The following is an 11,793-nucleotide window of genomic DNA, read 5'->3' as shown; positions in this document are numbered from 1 at the left end:
AACAAAATTTCCATAAGCACATAATTAGAGAATCATTAATTAAAGTCTGGAGAGGTATAAAAGAAAGGTTTTATGATAGAATACCTAAGTGGGTGTCTCCATTAGAGGCATTTATAATGCCAACTTTAATGAATGAAAACAAAAAATATTACTTATGAAACTCTATTAACAGGAAAAAATAAACTGAAGTCCTTCAAAATATTACAAGATATGAATATTAATCTTTCAAATTGGAAAAAAATGCAATTAAAATCAAGATTCACCAAAGATAAAGTAAGAAATTTTGCGACAACTAAATCAGAGTTAGACAAAATCTGGTTGTCATCCTCAGATAAAATGATACAAAAACTATATAACTTTCTATTAAATAATGAGATGCAAGATGAAATAATAAAACCATGTATGAAAACTTGGGTGAAAGACCTGGAACACAACATAGATTTAGAGAACTGGTTTAAAAAGTGGAAATCAATAAAAATATTAAGAGCTACAGCGTATAAGGAAAATATCATTAAAATGTTCTATAGGTGGCAGTGGACGCCAGATAAGATAGCTAAATGTTATAAAAATGTCTCGGGGAACTGCTGGAGATGTAAAAAAAACATTGGAACATACTATCACATATGGTGGAGATGTGAAAAGATCTCCAAATTTTGGAAAAATTTAAAAAAATTAATATTAGAGATAACAGAAATAGAATTGACGCAATCGCGCAGTCGTGAGAAAGGAAGGGAGAAGCGCCTCTGCCTGCTGAGCTACGCCATGGACATCACCATCCACCACCCTTGGATACACTGGCCCTTCGGCTTCTCTCCGTTCTTCCCTCCCCGCCTCTTCGACCAGAGGTTCGGCGAGGGGCTGCTGGGATCCGACATGTTCTCCGGCATGAACACGCTCAGTCCTTACTACTCGCGGGTGCCTCATATCCCGGACACCGGGCTCTCGGAGGTGAAGCTGGATAAAGACAAGTTCTCAGTCCACTTGGATGTGAAACACTTTTCACCAGAGGAGCTGAGTGTGAAAGTTGTGGGAGACCACATTAAAGTGCATGCCAAACATGAGGAGCGCCCAGATGAACACGGCTACATCTCCCGGGAGTTCCACCGCCGCTACATGATCCCTAAGGGGGTCGACCTGGGTTCAGTCACCTCAGCACTGTCTCCAGACGGGGTCCTCTCCATCACAGCCCCCGTTGCCCAGGGTGCCCTTCCCCAGGAGCACACCATCCCCATCAGCCGCCAGGATAACCCTGCGGTTGCTGGGAAGTAGTCGGGGTACCTGCCTGGGCCCGAAAGCTTGCTCTCATTCTCCTCTGAAGCCAGCATCGTGGGCCGCCTCTCCTGTCAACAGTAGCCAGTCAGCCAAAGACTTTAAGGAATCCCCATTTTGCGCTCGAGCAGAGGCTCAGTTGCCCCCCCACCGATGATCTTTGAGGGCACGTTCCTGTACGCGAGAAGCTGTCCGCCAGGAGGGAGGGAGGGAATCGTGTCTCTCTTCATATCTCTCTGCTACAGGCTTAACTTGTTCATGCTGAACTGTTTGCTCTCCATAAATAATGGATACCAAATTGCATTTCCTTAAAGTCATTGTGAAAGTTAATTTGGATACTTGGTTAATAAGACTGAGGTTAATGCAAAAAAATTTTAAAAAGTAAAATAAAAAAAAGAAATAGAATTGACGCTGGAACCAGAAATATATCTACTTAATATGTTACCAAATGGGATTAAACATAATGATTTATGCTTGATATTATATATACTTACTACTTCTAGGATTCTCATAGCGAAAGGTTGGAAGTCAGATAAAATACCAGTTAGAGAAGAATTAATTATGAAAATTATGGAAATAAAAGAAATGGACAAAGTGAATATGATATTATCAGGAAAAGATGAAAAGATGTTTCAAAAAAGATGGCAAAAGATGGACAGCTGGATGGAAAAAAATGTATAAATGTATACTCCAAAAAAGATGATGTAAAGACTATATATTTTATTAGTGTATGTCTGTTTGTTATCGAAAATGATAAATAAAATACATTAAAAAAAAAAAAAGGATATAATGGAGCCGAAATTGACATTCGGCTGGCCCTTTTTCAGGCCCGGCATTCTAGCTCGGAGCCTGAAAGGGGGGGGGGGGGCTCTGCAGGTCGTTTTTCAGGCCTGGCACTCCAGCGCGGAGCCTGAAAAAGGCGGGGAGATCAGCTCAGTAGTCCCCTCCTGCGGTGGTTGCAGCGGCTACCGAAAGCAGCGGCGGCCGCCATAACTTTTTAAAGAGCCCCTAAGGACAGCTGGGGGAGCCAGAATGACCTCTCGTGAGAGGTGGAATTTGCCCCTACGAGTCCAAGGCCACCACCCCGAGCTCAGGGAGGCAGGAGAACGTTTCCCCCACACACAGGCGTCACAGCTGCCGCTGAGAACAGCAGCAGTGGCCATAACTTTTTAAAGAGCCCCTAAGGACAGCTGGGGGAGCCAGAATGACCTCTCGTGAGAGGTGGAATTTGCCCCTACGAGTCCAAGGCCACCACCCCAAGGCTCAGGGAGGCAAGAGAATGTTTCGCCCCGCCCCACCCCCGCGGGCGTCGCAGCTGCCACCAAGAACAGGGAGCTGGGAGCAATGAGCAAGGCTGGCTGGAGGAACCAGTTGCCCCCAGGGGAGGCTTAGCACCTTCTGGGAAATTTCAGGGGAGAGGCTGGCACCCTGCAGCCCCCACGAACTTTACGCCGGTGGCTGAGACTGATGTTTCAACCCCTTGGACCTCCTGAATATTGGGGGGGGGGGTACTTCGGGAGTGCCATGATTGCTGCCTTATGGACTGGTTTCAGGACTCATACCAGGAGACATGGAGGCCTGTTGGTGTGACAGTATGACACCATTTCTGAGGGAAATCTGTAAGTGACATCAAGCTCCTCTAGGAACCAACAACAACTGGTGATTCCTAGAGTGGTATGACATCACTTCTGGGTTTTCCCTGGAAGTGACATCATACTGTTGTGCCAACAAAGATTTTAAAATAATTTTTCCCCCACCAGCCAATGAAGCAGCAGTGGGAAGCAAAGGTTACTGGGAGGGTGTCTCCCACCATAGCAGGAGACCTGGCAACCCTACCTCCACCTCAAATTCTTTGGATTCTCCCTCCAACAAGGAGGACTCAATGTCCTTGTCTGTGACACATAAGAACGTTCGGTATAATTATTAATCTTGCTTTGTTTGGGCAATGCTATGGGATGCCTGCAACAACAAATGGAGTAACAGTTCCTTTTCTCTTATCCATCTTCCTTTGCCTTGATTTCCACCACTGAAAAATGGGAAATTCTTATCACAGAGATACAGTATTCTGTTGTATGATAGGGAATAAGTTATAGTGTGCTGGGCAGGGGGTGCATGGCGGATATGTGGCAGATGGCACCGTTCTCTGTATATTAACAAATCAGTGTTATTTACACACAACATGAGAGATGCCTTGTGCCCACTGGAAGTCTCCAATTTGACTGACATCTTGTTTCTAAAATATGACCAACAAAACACCAGCCTCTTCTTAAATGGAATTAGCCTGGTGCATCTCTGGTTGCTGTGAGCAGTGAGGAGAGATCCAAAGGGGTTAGCTTCTCTACAAAGTTTACAGCAGAAATTAACATGACGTTTCCCCTCCTTCAAGCTACATACATGAACAGAAAAGGAGGTGATGAGGAGCAAAGAGAGAGGGAAAGGAGCCTTCAGCTCCGTCTGACAGTAGGCCAGGAATTCATCCTTGTTCTGAGCTAATTTGGATTGAAAATGTTACAGTTCAGAGGAGCAAGTGTACTTCTGGAGGAGCCAGGAGCATTCCCCCTCCCCTCCCAAGTCAGATGCACATTTATACATGCAGTCCTCCAGATGAGGCAGCCTCTCATGCCTTTCCCATGGGAGGGGACAGAATGCCTGCGATTCCCAGCTCAGACTCCCAAGGGCGAGTTTACAAAACACTTTCTGACAGAAAAAAGGCTCCAAACTGTGACTTTTCCTCTGCTAGTCTCCCCTTCACACGGTCAAATTTATATTTAGCCATGATTTGAGGCACTGGAAGATAGATGGGGCAGAGGTGATGGAAGAGCAGAGTGGCTTGATAGAGATGACAGGATGAGGTAAGGCCTGGCTTCTCACAATGTCATCCTAAGCAGAGTTACGTCCTTCTAAATCCATTGAGGTCACTGGGCTTAGATGGGTGTGACTGTGCTTAGGATGGACACCATTTGCCTGCCAAAAACGTGAACAACAGAGAAGTATTGCTTTGGGGTCTCATCTGTGCCACTGGGGAAGAATGAAAAACACATCTTGGCTCCAGCAATTGGCTCGGCAGTTTGGAGAGACATGGGGGCCTGTCAACACCCATTTGCGCTTGGGATGTGGGGGGAAAGGGTGACTTTCAGGTTGTTTTTGTTTTTTCCCCCTTTGGACCCCCCCCCCCCGGCTTTCAAATTTATTCTGCTTGATTTCAAAGGGAAAAATATTTCCAGGTGTTAACTTTTTGTTTGTTTACCTTCCTACTGGAATGAAATTATCAGGGTTTGTACCTTTCATCCAAGTTATGCTTCCTGCCAGATTCTAAATGCATAAGAAAAAACACCCTATTTTACAGACCATTAGTATTCTCACTTGGAGAGAAGGCGGCATGGTACAGCCCAAACTCATCAGATCTCAGAAGCTAAGCGGGGTTAGCCTTGGTTAGTACTTGAATGGGAGACCACCAAGGAAAACTACAGAGGAAGGCAATGGCAAACCACCTCTGCTTCTCACTTGCCTTGAAAGTCCCTTGCTGGGGCTGCGACTTGATGGCACTTTTTTGCAGAATGGATATGGGAGAGGTTTGGCTGTGCCAGATTGGGCAAGATGGCAGAGCTGGTGATTTGGAACCCTAAGGCACAGTTACAGGGCAATAGTTTTGCTTCTACCCCCAGCAGTCATATAGAAAACAGACCAGAGCTTTCACATGGGATCTCTAAACTAGGCAATGCAGCATGAAAGACAGAGCAGATATGTTGCTGATTGTACCCTGGAAGACAGACAGAAGACCAAAAGCTAGCTGTTATCTTCAAAATATTTGGTACATTCTCTGAGTTGTGTGAGCGTAGAACAAACACTGGAATGCTTAAGCTGAATTGAAAAATCACTTTAGTTGTGTATGGACTACACTGAATGGCAGACACAGATTATCTGTTCATGAAGGTGCACATCACCGGCACAATATCTGAAGAAGTGAGCAGTGACTCATGAAAGCTTATACCCTACCACAATTTTTGTTAGTCTTTAAGTTACTCTTAATGGACTCTTACTCTTTTCTACTGCTACAGACAAACATGGCTACCCAACTTTATTTACCATAGTAACTGTGAGACAGGCCCATAGCTAAGGTGGGGTTTGGGTGGGCTCTGCCTCCTTTCTTAAAGGTACAATCCCACAAGAATTTCTCCTGTAAATGCTTTTTTCAACCATTAATTTTTTTTTAAAGGCATGTGCTCCTTTAAGCAGAGTGGGGTGATGTAGTTAACTAATTTCTGCACTGAGCAAGGAGGTTGGAGTACGTGACCTCTAGGATCCCTTATAACTCTGTGTCAAGAAACTGGTCTCCTTTAAGAGAGTTTTTCCGCCTAAGAGTTAGCCTTCTTGACTATAGAAGTCATCACCCCCACCTGCTGGCTTGTTATCAGTATTGTTCCTTAGGCTGGCAGAAGTGATTAACTTGTAGCAGCTGAGAACTGTCATCTAAAGTGGTTGACAGCTTCCAATTTAGAGATCTATCTTGGTAGCAGCTTTCTATTGGCTAAATGGATTTTCTTTCTGCACTGAGAACTTCAGCTCCACCAGAAAAAAAAATTGCCCCACAAGCCACAAAAACCTGGGCAATACAGGGTGGAGGGATGTGGAGGGAAAAGAAAACCTCACCACTGGTCTCTCACTGCACACATTAGCAGTCCATCACAGAGATGCAGCTTAGTCCCTGGCAGCTGTGCTAAGCAAAGCAAGCTCCAGAATCCGGAACACACAGCATCTCGCAAGGGGAAATCTACAGCTGTGGGGGCAATGTGTGGCCACTCCAGCTTTTAAAGGTTCAGTCATCAAAGCCTCCCCAAATTCCCTGAGGTACAGCAATTGACAAAAGCGCCAGTCGAAGATCCTGTTCAGTGGCAACACTTTCAAAAGATGATGTCTCCAGGACTTCCGGTCGGGGTTAAATGGCGGTTTGACGCACCCTGTAAGTGCTCAGGGTGGATGGTGGTTCCTTACAGCAGTTTGGACAGTATATTGGTCCAACGCAGCTTCCCCCAGGCAGGGGGAATGACTGGCAAGCATCAAGACCCAAGAGAGTTGAGATTGGTGTGATTGGTGTGATCTCCTCTTCCGAAGTGGGCGTTGCATTCAGCACTAAAGGATCACACCAAGCTGAGATGTCAGCTTAAAATCACCATTACCCGATCTCATGAAACAAAGGGGAAAGATCTGGAACAAAGGAGGAAGTGTGAAAACCAGAAAGAAATAAACAAGGTAATGAATATCATTTTGCTTACCGGGAAACAGCTGAAAGCGCTTGTCGAAATATCCGGATGAGCGATAACGAACTTTAAAAGCATATGAGTAACGCTGGACAGTAAAAAAGTTGATAAATGAAGCGAATTTACAGAAAAAGGGAAATTGTTTAACATTCCTGTGGCGGTGGGGAGATAAGAGACTGAAACTTACGTTTGAGAAAGCGCGAGAATAAGAGAGGGGGAAGATCTGGAATAAACAAAAAGGGCGGTGTTCCGGAAGTGACGAAGAGGGAGTACAGAAGAGACGCAAGACTGCGGCCGGACGGGAGTTCGGAAGACTGGAAGAAGATTGGAGGGCAAAGAGATGGACCGGAAGAAGTAAAGGGGAAGAAAAAAGGAATGGGAGAAATTAAAAAAGAGTTCCAAGGCTTATCACAAAGTCTGCTGAAATAGAGCAAAAAACACAAGATATAGATCAAAAAGTGGAAACAGTGGTGAAAGAAAACAAATGGATAGATGCAATGATGGAATATAGGGCTATGCAGACCCATCTTAGATTGAGAGGGGTGGCAGACCCATCTTAGATTGAGAGGGGTGGAAGAGAAATTAGATGAAGACATCCGTACTAGAGTGATCAAAGCCTTTGCAGAATACTTACAAGAAGAAGTTGATGATATAGAATTTAATTTTGACTTGATCTACAGAGTGAACTCAGCTTATGCACAACAGAAGAATCTGCCAAGGGATGTGATCGTACAGTTATTAACTAAATGGATGAAAGAAGTTATATTTAGGAAATAATTCACTGAACCACTGGAAATGGAAGGAAAAAAGATAATAATAATAATGAAAGAACTTCCCAGAGCAATTATTCAAGATAGAAAGAAATTCAGGAGGCTCACAGACAAACTGAGAGAGTTGAATATAAGACATAGATGGGAAATACCACAAGGAGTAAGCTTTAACTTTCAGAGCCAAAGATATACGATCAAGACAGCGGAACAAATGCTCAGATTCATGTTCGATAATGCTAAAGACTTTGGAGATAAGTAACTTGACAACATGATGGATTACAAATTAATATCGTGAAATGTAAATGGACTTAATTCACCTAATAAAAGAAAAATTGTGAAACATTGGTTGGGAAAACAAAAATGTAACATAATTTGTTTGCAAGAAACCCATATTAAAAAGCAAGATTTTAAATATTTGGTCGCCAAACAATTAGGAGAAGAATTTTATTCACTGGCGGGGAAAAAGAATAGAGGGACTGTGATATATATCAAAAAGGAATTCGAACCTAAAGAAAATTTTAAAGATAAAGAAGGGTGATATATTGCAGTGGAATTGACTATGCATCAAAAGAAAACTTTGATTGTAAATATTTATGCTTCTAATGGAGCAAAAGAGAAATTTTTTGAAGATTTGAACGTGAAAAACTATAGACCAATCTCTCTTTTAAACAATGACTACAAACTATTTGCAAAAATTATTTCAGAGAGATTGAAGATACATTTGAAGGATGCTATTGAAGAAGAACAAGCTGGTTTTTTACCAAATAGACAGATAAAGGACAATATAAGAGTGGTGATTGATGCGATTGAGTATTATGATAAACACCTAGAAAAAGAGGCCGGTTTTTTCTTTGTTGATGCAGAAAAAGCTTTTGATAATTTAAATTGGGACTTTATGTACTGCGTGATGGAAAAAACGGATATTGGAGAATCATTTACAAACATAATTGAGGCAATTTACTCGGAACAAAAAGCAGCATTGGTAATTAATACGGAGGTGACGGATCATTTTAAAGTCCAAAAGGGGATGAGGCAATGGTGTCCTCTGTCTCCGTTACTGTTCATATGGATATTGGAAGTACTGCTGGGACGGATCAGAGAAGACAAGGAAATCAAGGGCTTAACCAATAAAGGATTTACGTACAAATATAGGGCTTTTGCTGATGATGTAATGTTTATGGTGGAAGATCCCATATGAAATTTACCGTTGCTTATGGAGAAAATAAAAGAATTTGGAGACCTAGCAGGTTTTTATGTAAACAAAAACAAATCCAAGGTGATGTGTAAAAATATGACTGGTGGGAAACAGAAAGAACTGCAGAAATTGACACAGTGTGAAGTTGTTAAAAAGACTAAATATTTAGGTATTGAATTGACAATGAAGAATATAGATCTTTTTAAGAATAACTATGACAAGCTCTGGCCCCAAATACAGCAGGATATAAAAATAGAATACTTTAAATTTGTCACTTTTGGGGAGAATTTCGGTGGTTAAAATGAATATTTTACCATGTTTGATGTTTTTATTCCAGACAATCCCAATAGTGAGAGACTTAAAAATATTAAATTCCTGGCAGAAAGAAATTTCAAAGTTTGTGTGGGCTGGGAAGAAACCAAGCATTAAGATGAAGATTTTATGTGACGCTAAAGAAAGAGGTGGATTCCAATTACCAAATTTTAGACTGTACCATGATGCCATCTGTTTAACCTGGTTGCAACAATGGATTACTTTGGACAATAGAAAATTATTGGCATTAGAAGGGCATGACAGTAAATTTGGTTGGCACACCTATTTATGGTATGGGAAAATAAAAATGGATAACTTTTTAAAGCTACATTAGAAGAACGTGATTTGATACATGGACCAAATATAGAAGGTTCTTCTCGGATGAGAGACCACTTTGGATAGTACCGACAGAGGTAATTAAACCGTTTTCGATTCATAAAGGAGAAGACTGGCTACAATATAGGGACATTTTGAAACCAGTTGGAAAGACGTTTGAATTGAAAGTGGAAGAAGATTTGGACTTTAAGTATGGTTGGTTACAATATAGACAGATTTATGATTTGTTTAAAACAGATAAAAAAGACTTTGGGTTTAGGAAAAAATATAACGAAATTGAAAATGTGTGGTTAGAGGGAAGTAAAAAGTTGATGTCCAAAATGTATAAGATATTGTTACTATGGTATACAGAGGATGAGATGGTTAAAGAGCAGATGATAAAATGGGCAGTTAATATGAATAAAGAAATATCTATGTCATCCTGGGAATTTTTATGGAAAAATGCAATGAAAATATCAACATGTAATAATTTTAAAGAAAATTGTTATAAGATGATGTATAGATGGTATATGACACCAAAAAAGATTGCTAACATAAATAGTAACATGTCAAACAAATGTTGGAAATGTAAAAAATAGAGGGCTCTTTTTACCATATGTGGTGGACATGTGATAAGGCTAAAAACTTTTGGGCTGAGGTCCATACGGAGATGGAGAAAATTGTGAAATGTAAATTTAAGAAAGAACCTGAAATATTACTGTTGGGACTTAAAATGGAAGAAGTCAATATTGCAAAACGGACTTTGATGTGGTATATGATCACAACTGCTAGAATGACATATGCTCAATGCTGGAAACAGGAAAGAACTCCCGAAATTGGGGAGTGGATTAAAAAACTACTTTTTATGGTTGAAATGGATAAAATGACAAGAAAGCTTAAGAATCAAGAAGCAGAAGAAATTTTTGCAGATTGGAAAGACTTTAAAGAATATATAGAGAAATATTGGGACGTAAATAACAATTTACTTTGCTTTGATAACTATTATTAGAAGAATAAATGTTTAAGAATAATAGTTAAAAGATATGTTACCTGTAGATTTTGAGTAATGAGTAAGAGGGTAAAGAGGGAAATATAAGAGCTGGGCTGGAGGTTGGAGCACTGTGGGAAGTCAGAAGGGGTGGGGGGAAAGGAGAAAAGGATGTATGTAGCTTATAATGTGATGTATGTTTGACCTATTAATATATCCTAATAAAATTGCTTTAAAAAAAAAAGATGATGTCTCCACGATCACACCCCCATCTGATGATGCTGTGAGGCACTCTCTCCTCTCGCCTTCCTGTTCCAACCCTCTCACCTCCCACTGCCAGGGAAAATGAAACAATACAATGGGGCACCAGAAAAGACAGTGAAATCAGAAGATTTCTGACCACTGTCAGAAGGTCAGAAATTATTCCTTCTGGATTTGGTGCATTTACTATATTTAAAATTGGGCATTGTTTATAAGTAAATTGCTGCTGATGCATGTCTAATGGTCATGTATTTTTCCCAGATGTTCATAAGTAAAATTCTGCTTGTATGTGTGTGATGATTATGTGTGTTTTTTTCTTAAGTGGGTGGTTTATGCTGCAATATTTGAACTAGCTCTGAGAATACCTAGCAGTTTACATTAAGCTCTTCCGCCTCTCCCATCCCACATACAGACAGCATAGGTGTTAAGTCCGGCGCTTAACAATGAGTCGGAGAGTGATTCAGCAAAAGACTCAAGCTTATTCAGCTCTTTGTTCACCTCTTCGACACGGTACAACATCTGATAGCCCGAACAGTTTGTCCATTGAAACATTCCCGGCTAATATAGCCACTCCTACTATACACAAATCAACCTATCAGGTTGAGCGCATAAGGACCAATCACAAACGTTCCCGCTTGCAGCTTGCTTGAATGTGATTGGGTCGTTAGTCTCGGACTTGGATCCCCTGTCCAAGACGAAGCTTAACATAGCTTCCCAATGGGATGTTTCACACACATCCTAATGTACTCATGGCAGCTATGAATACATTACAATTCCCTCCCCCCTAAGCAAAATACATCATGAACAATCGTAATCACTTAGGTAGGTGGGTGCACGTCTCGTTCTCTGAGACCTACGAGGTGTACTCGCCTCAGGGCTTCTTTCCTTCAGTGGCACTCCGTTTGACTCTGGGACCTCAGAGTCAGGAACATTCCCGTCCGTTACCGGTGGTTCAAGATTAGGGGTCTGCCCTGTCTCTTGACCGCTACTGTAGCCCTCAGGCTCTTCAGTACCTGCCTCTTCTAAAGGCCATGGGAATTCCTCAGTGGACTCAGCCGGCTGCACGGTAGAACGGTCAGTTGCTCACCGTTGCCTCAGCTGGTCTATGTGCCTACGCCACTTGCGCCCATCTGCAAGCCGTACCACATACATTCTTGTACCAATAACATCGGTAATAGTGGCTGGGAGCCACAAGTGACCACTGGCATAGTTACGAGCATACACTTGCTCACCCTTTTCGTATGTCCGGACCTTCGGACTTTCGGTCTGCGGCTGTGGTTTTAAATCATTAAGGTCTGGATGCAACCTGTCTAACAGCGTTGCTAAACGGCGACCCATTAACATCTCGGCCGGGCTGCGGCCGGTCGCCGAACAAGGGGTAACATGTTGTCTCAACAGAAACGAAGCAAGTTTCACCCCCCAATC

At 42.0% G+C, this 11,793-nt stretch overlaps 1 pseudogene; it reads left to right on the top strand.

Moving 5' to 3' along the window:
* Positions 1 to 747: 747 nt before the first annotated feature.
* On the top strand, positions 748 to 1,357 carry LOC107117011 (annotated as a pseudogene).
* Positions 1,358 to 11,793: the final 10,436 nt, after the last annotated feature.

This window comes from Gekko japonicus, unplaced genomic scaffold, assembly GCF_001447785.1.
Source record: "Gekko japonicus isolate JY-2015 unplaced genomic scaffold, Gekko_japonicus_V1.1 scaffold5033, whole genome shotgun sequence".
Lineage (NCBI taxonomy): Eukaryota > Metazoa > Chordata > Lepidosauria > Squamata > Gekkonidae > Gekko > Gekko japonicus.
The sequence above is the reverse complement of the archived record's forward strand: the minus strand, read 5'-3'. Positions and strand labels throughout refer to the sequence as shown.